The 10,125-nt window shown below is 45.5% G+C and overlaps 1 protein-coding gene across 4 annotated transcripts in view; it reads right to left on the minus strand.

Annotated features, from left to right (window-relative positions):
• The window catches only part of FAM13B (family with sequence similarity 13 member B), a 44,603-nt gene extending 42,569 nt beyond the window's left edge, over positions 1 to 2,034 (minus strand). For 3 of the 4 annotated variants that reach the window (XM_084215981.1, XM_084215982.1, XM_084215979.1), the window contains exon 1: positions 1,796 to 2,034. The gene's annotated coding sequence lies outside the window, so the exon portion shown is untranslated. The remainder of the gene's footprint in view (positions 1 to 1,795) is intronic. The other variant, XM_084215980.1, reaches the window with a different exon arrangement.
• Between the last annotated feature and the right edge of the window lie 8,091 nt (positions 2,035 to 10,125).

A 10,125-nucleotide genomic window follows, 5' to 3' on the forward strand; every position in this document is an offset into this window, starting at 1 on the left:
TAAAAAATCCAAACTAAAATAAAAAACCACACCTCAGACTTGGTGGGTTTTTCTCACTTTCCAATGAGCCCTGGAAAGGGGCATCACTGCTCAGTTGTAGCATTTGACCAGAAATCAAAAGGCTGAATATTAGAAAAGGAAAAAAACCCTACCCCTTAAAGCCTTCCCATGCAGCAAGCAGGGACTCAAAACTTTCTGATGTCTATTCCAAACACACTGAATATTTCTCCAGCCTCACCTGCTTTTGCAAACATGCCATTATATACATTAGAAAGCAACGCTTCACTGCTTGCACAGGCTCTCAGGGTATGAGCCACACATGACAAATGTTAAATTAAGTCTTTATAAGTGCAAGAAGATCCTCGAAGTGTTCCAAGTAACACAGAAATGAAGTGCCCAAACTAACACAGAGCAGATAAAAATGATCGTTTGCCAAACTGAGACGTTTTGACATGTTGTTCATGTCAAAATCTGCAAGCATTAAAAGCTACCAGGAGCCTCTCCGAGTCAGTTTCCTTAAATGTAACCATGGGACACTCTACTTGATTGATTTTTCTAAAACAATACTGTAAATTTCCAGTTTGATGCTTTCAAAACACTGAGGTATTTAATTCCTTATTGTTACATAGTCAAGACAAGGAAAGAATCCCTATGGAGCCAAACAATGTATAAAATACAGACAAAGAAGATTAAAAGAGATCTTAAACATCTTCAAGCCTATGCAACAAAGAACACATAAAGCAATTTACCAGTTATGAGCAGTAAAAAAAAGAAAGCAAACAAACGAAATAGCTAAACTGCTTATAATACAGGCCAACAAATCAGCTTTCTATTCTTTTTACACTGCAGATTAAACTGCATGGAAGACAGGAAAACTTCAAACCTAAACACTAATCCAGTTTAACAATTTGTTCTAAATTCACAAACTAACAATTCCATCCCTGAGGACATTCAGGAACACATGCCAAAAAAAAAAAAAACCAACCGTGTAGTTTTTTATATATTCACTTTTTTTTTTTTTTTAACAGGCAAGAGTTATTATGTGGTATTTACTTTCTTCATCTGTTACTTCTTTTCCCCATCTTGAGCCTGGCAGCAGTAAGAAATTTTGTGAAATTTCTCAAAATGCAGCCAGACCAAGGAACTTGAGAATAAGAGAACTGTGCATTAAAAGTTGGCGTTGCAGTATGTGAGGGGAGGTTTTTTGTTGTCGGGTTTTGTTGTTTTTTTCCAAACCTTGAAGGATCACCCAAAGACTGGGCCACCTCATATTAAAGCAAGAAACACTTCCACTGAAATATTCAAATCCCTAAGGAGCTTCCTTGAACAATGGAAACCCACAGCAGCAAACCCCTCGGAAGATACGTTTGGTCGCAGCCTGGCGCGTTCAGTCCATGACCCAGCGTTCTTAACGCCAGCGCTGCCTCCGTGACCCAGGCGATTTAGTGACCGCCCTTCTTCCAACTTTTGGGACCAGCTGGGCTGTCAGGGAGCGAGGTCGGTGCTGTCAGCGCGCCCTGCCAGGGGGCACCCGGCTGCTCCGGGCGAGGAGGGAGCAGCCTGGGCACACAACTCCTGCAGGAGCCGGGCTGTCAGCGCAGCCTGCGCGGTCCCACCGACAGCAGCCCGGGGGACGCTCCCGCCTCTTGACAGCTCGCAGCGAGAGGCTGCAGCAGCTCGGCTGGAGGAAGTTCCCGCGCCCCGCTCGGGCCGGTGCCAGAAGGTTCCTGAAGCCTGACGTGACACCGAGCGGCCCGAGCAGGGACCCCCCGCGCATGCGCCCCGCGCCCCTCACCGTTGCCGGGTGACTCGCCCTCCCCGCCGTCCTCAGCACCACCAGCAGGTTCCTCCGCCTCTTCCTACCCCGGGGGCCGGCGCGGGCCTCTCCTCGCCGCTCCGCTCTCCTCGCAGCCCTCCTCCGCCGGCCGCTACCCGCGCCGTGTGCCGCGGCCGCCGCGCTGCCGGACCCGACGCCGTCCGTGCCCTCACAGCCGCTCCGAGCTCCGAGCCGCGAGCGGGGGGTCCCCGACGGCAGCGGCGGCGACGGGCGGAAGTGACGCGCTGACTGACAGGTGCAGAGCGCGCGCCCCCCGCCCGCCTCCCCCCGGGGGTCACGTGCCGCGGGGCGGGGCGGGGCGGGCGCTGAGGGCGGGCGGGACCCGCGCCCTGAGGCGGTGGCGGCGGCCGCGGGCGGCCCGGCCCGGGGGCGAGCGAGGGTCGCTCCAAAATTAACGTTTTCCACATGTTCTCCCCCGCACGGTAACTCAGCCGCCCGCCCGCATCGGCCTGTGCGGGCTCCGAGTCACAGAGTCAAACAGCTTGGGGAAGACCTCTGAGCTCATCGAGCCCCACCTTGGACCGAGCATCACCGGGTCCACCACACCCGAGCACTGAGTGCCCCGTCCGGTGTTTCCTCAAACACCTCCCTGGACAGCCCGTTCCAATGTCTGATCACCCTTTCCTAAAGAAATTCCTCCTCCTGTCCAACCCAAACCTCCTCTGGTGCGGTTTAAGACTGTCCTCTCATCCTGGGGTGCCCAGAGAGTGACCATGGCCAGCAGTGGCCGGACCCTGCTGGCTTTGGTTGGACGTGAGGAGAAATTTCTTCACAGAAAGGGTGATCAGACATTGCTGCCCAGGGAGGTGGTGGTGTCACCATCCCTGGAGCTCTTTAAGAGAAACCTGGATGAGGCACTCAATGCCATGGCCTGGTTGACTGACACAGGTTGGACTCAACGATCTCAGAAGTCTTTTTTGGCATAATTGAGTCTGAGATTCCAGTTTTGCTTTTCTGATAACCATATTAAAATATTTCCTGTAAATCTTCTGAATTGTAGCATCAAGAGCAATCACTGCCAAACATTTCCCAAAGGCAAGCGTGCCAGAAGTAATGAAGTGCCCTTTGACAAAGAGCTAATGCATTTTGAAGCACAAAATTTAGCACCCTTAAAGTGAGTTAGCATAAGTTAGAGAGGAGAAGCAAGCTTACACCCGAAGTGTTAAAACCAGTGCCTGGCAGTCTGTGGTTCCCACATGCCACGCTGAAACTACAACAGCTTTTTCTGTCATGCAGTGCCAGCAGCCATAGGTGGTGGGTTTAATAAGGCATTTAAGGAAACTTGGATTTAGTTAGTAAAAATCCTCTCAGGAAAAGCTTTTTTTTTCTCCCGTGAAAAACTGACAAAGAGTATATGAAAGGGGGAAAAAATTATACAGGCAGGATGGGATTAATTGAAACCTCTGTATGTTCAATAGCTGGGAGGATTTTTTTTCAGGTTTTCCAGCATGGATTCTGAATTTTATCTAGAGATACATTTATAAGACTCATTAGAAGGTTTTGCATTTAGAATCCAAAGAAGGGAGAGTCACAACCCCGCAGTAAATTAACCTGGCTTTAATCAGATCTAAAACTCTGTTTTCCTGCTGGAAGATTTGGTGTCATTAGGAGGTACCACACAAACCCAATAAAACGTGTAGGGTTGGGGGAAATGGTCTGTGTGTGCTCTCTGTCTGTTTCCACAGCAGACTTCTCCACTTGAAGCACTAATAAAATTTCCTCGCATCAGGATGAGGTTTCTGAATTTTTATTTTGTATACATAGCCATGTTCTTTCTGATTCATTTAGCCTCATCAACAACAATAAAGATACTGAATCAGAACAAGCTGGCAATTTTGTTGATGAAACATGGGGGAGAGCGGACTCCAGCTGGCTCTTCAGCAGATCCATTGGCCGGCTGACAGGAATAAAACTGCAAGGAACCTGACACAGAAAGCACATGCGGTGAGAGGAGACAGACAGCAGAGGCAGGCAGGTAGGCAGGCGCTGCACAGCACCTGTTTGCTGGATTTCAGTCCAAGGCAGTGGTTTCTCTCCTCTGAACTGGCTCTGAATACACCATTTCATGCCAGCTTATCCTGCCTCCCTTCAAAGTCTTACAAGGCTCCTTGCAGGGGGCAGACATATGCAGTCCCAGGCTGCCATTTTAGGCTTTTCTGCTCACTTTGTGTTCTTGCTGTCTACTTGAAAAGTTGAGGACAACCTGGGAGTCAGAGGGTCATAGAATATCTCAAGTTGGAAGGGGCCTATAAGGATAGAGTCTAACTCTCTGCTCCTCCTTTAGACAGGACTGTCTAGAGCTAAGCCCTGTGATCAAGACCATTGTCCAGATGCTCCTTGAACTCTGTCAGACTTGACACTGTGGCCAGTTCCCTGAGGCATCTTTTCCAGTGGCCAACCACTCTCTCAGTTAAAACCTTTTCCTTATGTCCAGCCTGAATTTTTCCTGAAACAACTTCATTCCATTTGCTCAGGTTCTATGACTGGCCATCGAAGAGAAGATCAGCATCTCCCCTTGCCTTTAAGGGAAGCTGCAGGGTGTGATGAGAGCCCCCCTCTGTCTCTTCATCTCTGAGCTGAACAAATGCCCTGAGCTAATCTGCTCTTTGTAAGAATTTCCCTTGAGACTTTTCACCATCTTAGTCTCTGTCTGATGCTTTAGCCACATTTTCTAAGATAGTAAATAGAGAGAGAAGAGCGGCAACAACTTCACGATTGGCTGCATGGTTACATGCCCAAAATTCAGCTGTTGAAAGCATCTGCCTCTCAGATCACTCCTGAGCCTCACAATAGAGCAATGTCCATTAGCTGTTCCCACTGCATTTTTCACTATCTCAGGCACACCTAAAGTGTGAAGGCAGCATTTCATATTCCTCCCTCTCTGGTGCTGCACAGGCTGTGGAGCTCCCACAGCCTCGTTTCCCACTCCAAACCCAGGGGCACATTCAGAGCAGGGGGTGTGCAGGGCACGGCTGCAGTCCCACCATGTGACACAGCACTGTCACTCCATGTCAGGAGGTGTGACCCTGCACTGCCCTGTACAGTGACACGGCCCCAGTGTGAGGCTGCTGAGGAGCAAAGGACCCCTTCCCCAGCTGCTGCACAGCTCCAGGAGCTTGGGAGATGTGACTGGTCAGCATCTGGCTCCCAGGATTGAAGAGCCAGAGTGCCATGGCATCCCTGTCTCATCACTAAATCCATGTCCAGAGCCCCACCATGAATGAGGAGCCATTTCCACAGCTCAGTGTGTTTTCCTACAAGTCCTTACAGCTAAATTGCTCAGCTTAAAAGTTTTGCAGAGATTGACTGCTAAGTGCTTACAAAGTAACTCAGTAGATCTGAAATAATTACTGGTATAATTCCCCTGTTTTCAGGAAAAGTCATTCATAAGCACAAATCACTATTGCCTGTATGCGTCACAGAAGAACTGGAGCCATGTTTCCATCATGTATCCCCAGTTCCCATCATGACCTAGTATGGCTTTAGAATAAATATTCTCTGAAGAATTTAGCTTCCAATTAAGTCTACTTCCAGCAAGAGCCCTGCATTACAGCTCATCGGAAACTGAAGAAACTGAAAGAAAAATATCTTTATCCCAACTGTGCTCACTGTTGTACAAGGCTTAGTACAAACCGAGCTAAAATACTCCAGAACTGAAATCAGCTTTGCAAAGCCATAGAATCCTTGGAAGGTTGATAGTCTGCCATGCAATTCCTTACCTTCCTATTAGGTTATTTTGTTACTAAGAGAAAATGGGAATCTGACACATAGCAAAACAAGACACTGTGTTGTAATTCCTGTGTATTATATGCCACAGAGTTTTTCCTGGAGATTATCTGTATGTCAGCAAGGTGTTTGCTTTTGGGTTTAATTGTTCACCTACAAATTATTTGATACATTCTTCTGAACTTGGAAGTGCTCCATTTTTTGCCTTAAGTGGATCCTATTGATGTCTTGCAAAAAATATTGACAAATGTGAGTCCTTTCAATACCGAGGGAAAATTAGCAAGCCCTTTCCAGCTGGATGCTCTACAAAGAGCTTTCCTTTCCCATGTATTTCATCCACAAACAGAGACATGTCCTCAAGCTGAGTCTTTACTTTGTTCTTTTCCAGCATCATAGCATTTTCTAACAAACATTTTGTTTCAGGATGCCCAGCACATGACACTTGGCCTTGCTGAACATCCATAACTCCCCACGGAAACTCTCATATCAGCAAGTATACAGTTGTTCTAACTCTTAGTGTCCAAAAGGGCACCTAAGAAGCAAAGTTCATTTTCAAATCTTTGCCCTGTATTAAAAAATGAGGCTTCACAATGCTCAAGCAAACAGGTTAAAGGATCTATTTTATAGAAACATGAACTCCAGCCGAGAGAAAACCATTCATCATATCAAAGACTGTCAGCCATTACTAGACACATATGTAAGGATTTTTTAAAAACTGAATTCAGTATCAAAGGCACATGTTCTGCGTAAATGTCAGACATTTTTACTCATTTTTCTACTAGAGTTCTGTGATTAAAATAAACATTTACAGCATGAGATTTTTTCCCTGCCTCTGAACACTCTTTGGATCTGAATCTCAGTTTTAGAAGATCTGTCTTTAAAGTAGAAATCTAGGAATATGGGTCAAATGTGTCTTTTACGGCTTGTTCATATTTTAATTACATGGTTGCAGACTTAACAAGAGATAGTTCTTCCCTCCTTGAAATTCAAGACATCGAAAGGTTAATTCAGTCTTCTCAGTTCCATTTCCTTCCGTCTGTTCCCCTTCCCACACTCCTCCCCACCCCCCATTCGTAGACAGCTGAGTTATTTGAATTTTGTGCAAGCTAGTATTCATCCAAAGGGGAAAATCACTCAATGTATGCACCAGGCAAGCAAAAATTGCAGTACTGCACACTTGCCTTTTTTGCTTCCTATTTGCTTTCCTCTGCATTCACCAGCTTGGGCTGTGGACATACACACTCATGCCCCAAGGATAAAGTTAACTCAAATTAAAGCTTGTGTGTCCCCATCGCTGTTGAATTCCCATTCTTTGCACTCACGTGGAATCTGTGCTCAAGCTGCTGTGCTGCTTTTACCTTGGGTTGAGCAAAGGCTGCAGTTCCCGTTACCACAATTTGTCAGCTGCCAACACAATCACTCTCTGCTGCTCCCATGTTATTTCATGGTGTGGTCACTCATACTCAAGGTACACTAACTCCAGAGGAGTCACTTTGACAGAGCTCAGGTTAACCCTGGGATGAAGACAGAGCTTTAATCCAACTGATTTTGGCACTTTACATACATTTGCAAGAAAAAAAATTCATAAAAGTACTCATTTAAAATGTTCTAGTTCACTCAGATTCTGAAGAAAGCGATGTTCACTTCAGATGCCAGGAGAGGTAAACAGTATCATCTTTCTTTATTCTCTTTTTCACATTTTAAAAAAGAAAAACAGTGTTTAATGTAAAATACTTGCAGCTTTCATGGAAAAGGCAGAAGTTAACAGATGTGGAACTCACTTATTACCATTTTCTTACATAATTGTTGACCTTGTACACAACATGTAATACTTATGTGTTTGCCTTACACTGTATATAACAAGCTTATAAAATTGGAAAATTATTTTTGGAAAAGATGATGGAGAAATACAAGTCTTTATTCTGTAAATTGCTCAGAGTAATCAGCTAAAAAAGATAACTTGGCTGCCTTTTCTGTTCCTCTGCTTCAACAGCCTTGTTTCCTTAAGCTGCTGAAAAATTTCAGGGTTTATCTTCTCCCCAAACATAAAACCACTCAAACTACCAGGGGTCCCAGGCTATTGAGAGTGGAATGATTTGGCAACACAAAGAGAAGTTCTGGTGAGGTGCCCCTCAAAACTACATCCACAGCCCAGTGGACTGAAGAATTCCTCACCTCTGTAGCTACCCCAGCACAGCATGGATTTTAACAACAGACCCACCTATTGTCCTTTTTCCTCTGGACAAAAGGAAAATCTAAAGTTAACATAAAGTTAGTAGATCTCTGGATTTTATGATCTTTGATCTATCTTCTCCTGGATTATGTTGATTATCTATTTGCTGTACAGTGTGTGCCACAATTTGAATGGTAACATTTTTCCTCTCTGAAGAAAAGAGAGGGAGAATCTCAAGAGTGGATTGTTTAATTTCAGAGCAGCCAGCTACACGGAGAAAAGCCATGTTTGAGCACCCTCCCAATGCTCATCCAAGATTTCCCTGTCTTACTTCTTCCCTAAACTGCTTCTTGCAGGAGATGCTTCGTCCAGAGACAGAAAGGAGAGGTAGAAAAAAGAAAAAAAAGACCATTAAAGACCCAAAGTCACGCTAAACTTGTGTCTCTAGACCAGTATTCATCACAAACTGTCATGTGCTCTGTAGCTCTAACTAATGTGACTAACATATCACATGCTTTGTTCCCCACCCTGGCTTTGGGGAGAGAAGGCTGTGCATGGACATTCTGTATTAATTCTACTTTTTCCTTTAATAATTCACGCAAGGGTCAACATATTTTGCTAGAAGGGGCCAGGCCAGAGCCAAGTACTTTGTGCTGGAAGACACGCTTTTGGGTCAGTTCTTGAGAAAGCTCTGTTGCAAGAATCTCCATCTGGTTAAACTTTCAAAAATTCACCCCCATATCAAGTTTTATAATATATTTAAAAAAAAAAAAAAGAGAGAGAGAGAGGAAATTTCTACTCCCACTAGCTTATGTTTTCTCTTTTTGCTCTGTGCTGCAACAGAGCTTCTGGTATAGACTTGTCTGAACTCTTGAGCTATTTGGAAAACATGGGGTTGGAAAAAATAGCCCAAGGAGAAGGACTATCTACAACTGCCTCTCCTCACCCCTCATCTTCTCAAGGTTCAATGGTCTTGATAAGGAAAATGAAACACCTTAGGTAATGCTAAAACGTCCAGTGTAAGACAAGTGTGGAGTATTTACTGACTGGCAGTGCAGCATTACAGCAGAGAGCCTGCCAAAGAGGGATCAGTGCCTTCCTTACACCCCCAGGATTCATTGTCTCTTAGCCTGGGAACCTGTCTCCGTTCCCAAACAGGGATATTTTTTTTGGCAGCAAGACGGAACAAAAGGCACAAAGAGAACTAAGAAAACCCTTTCAGTGAAGCTGTAGTCTTTTTTTTTCTGTTCCCCTGAGGACGGGAAACCTTCTAAGGACAGCTTATAATACACCCAATCCTGCTATCTGCCTGGAAGGTGCTCAGTGCTCACTGGAACCTACAGAAATTAGGGTCTGTGCAGATTCCAGCCCAGCTTTCAGCCTTGACAAGTTGATCCCCTACCTTTAGCACCAAAAATACCGCAGCATTTTGAAAATGAAATCACTGTTATATTTGAGTGGGTGTGTTATTTCGAGACAGCACTAATGTGATTATAAAATCAGTTGTGTCAGCTTATTGGCTCAGCTACAGACACTGATCTGCTCGGGCGTCTGTTCCTCTACCCGGCTGCTCGCCTTAGGGTGCTTTGTCCCCCCTCAGCTCCCTGTGGAAATGGAGACCATTTGGTTCCCACTGCTGCACTGAAGAGAAAGAAACCCCTTCTTCTGGCAATTGCCCACCTCATCTCTATGAAACTTGGCATTTCCAGAGCACCTCTTGTGCCAAACATGAGCACAGCATCCCCCGGCCCGTTAAAGGCTACAGCCCATATATGTGTCTGTGTGTAAATATACATATATGTATGTATGGGTGTATATGCATGGGCTGGGCACACTGCTTCCAAGTGACAGCAGCCAAGGGTAAAGGGCAAGTGGCAGCAGGCTCCAAACCTCCCAGCTTCACTTTTCAGACTTTTCACTTGAGCTCCCTCTAAACGTTTCCTCTCACCTGTTACCGAATCCTAGGAGCAAGTGTTTGTTTTTCCTGCTGCTCTGTGGGTGTCTGACAGACTTGGTGCCTTGTGCTGCCAGGCATGGTTTAATGCTGTCAATGGCAGGTGACTCACTGGTATCAGAAGTGTCAGTCCTGGCAGGTTTGACTCAGCCCTTCATCTTTTGGCAACAAATTGAAATAAAATAGAGTTTCTATTGTATGAGGCAGCTTTTCAGGCACAGCCATACCAGTGTAGCTTTATATGCTTTATGTGTAGAGCATCTGCAAAGATTCTACAGTCTCCGTGCTCCACTGGCTTCCTGGTTTTTCACATTTCTATACAATTCATTCTTCTGCCTCTGTGCACATGAAGAAAGTTGAGGTTTTCATTGCAACCACAGTCTTCCCAAGGCCAAGTAAATGCCATGTTCCCCTTACTGAAGACAGTGACTCTGA

This window comes from Fringilla coelebs (assembly GCF_963513975.1).
Source record: "Fringilla coelebs genome assembly, chromosome: 15".
Taxonomy (NCBI): Eukaryota; Metazoa; Chordata; class Aves; order Passeriformes; family Fringillidae; genus Fringilla; species Fringilla coelebs.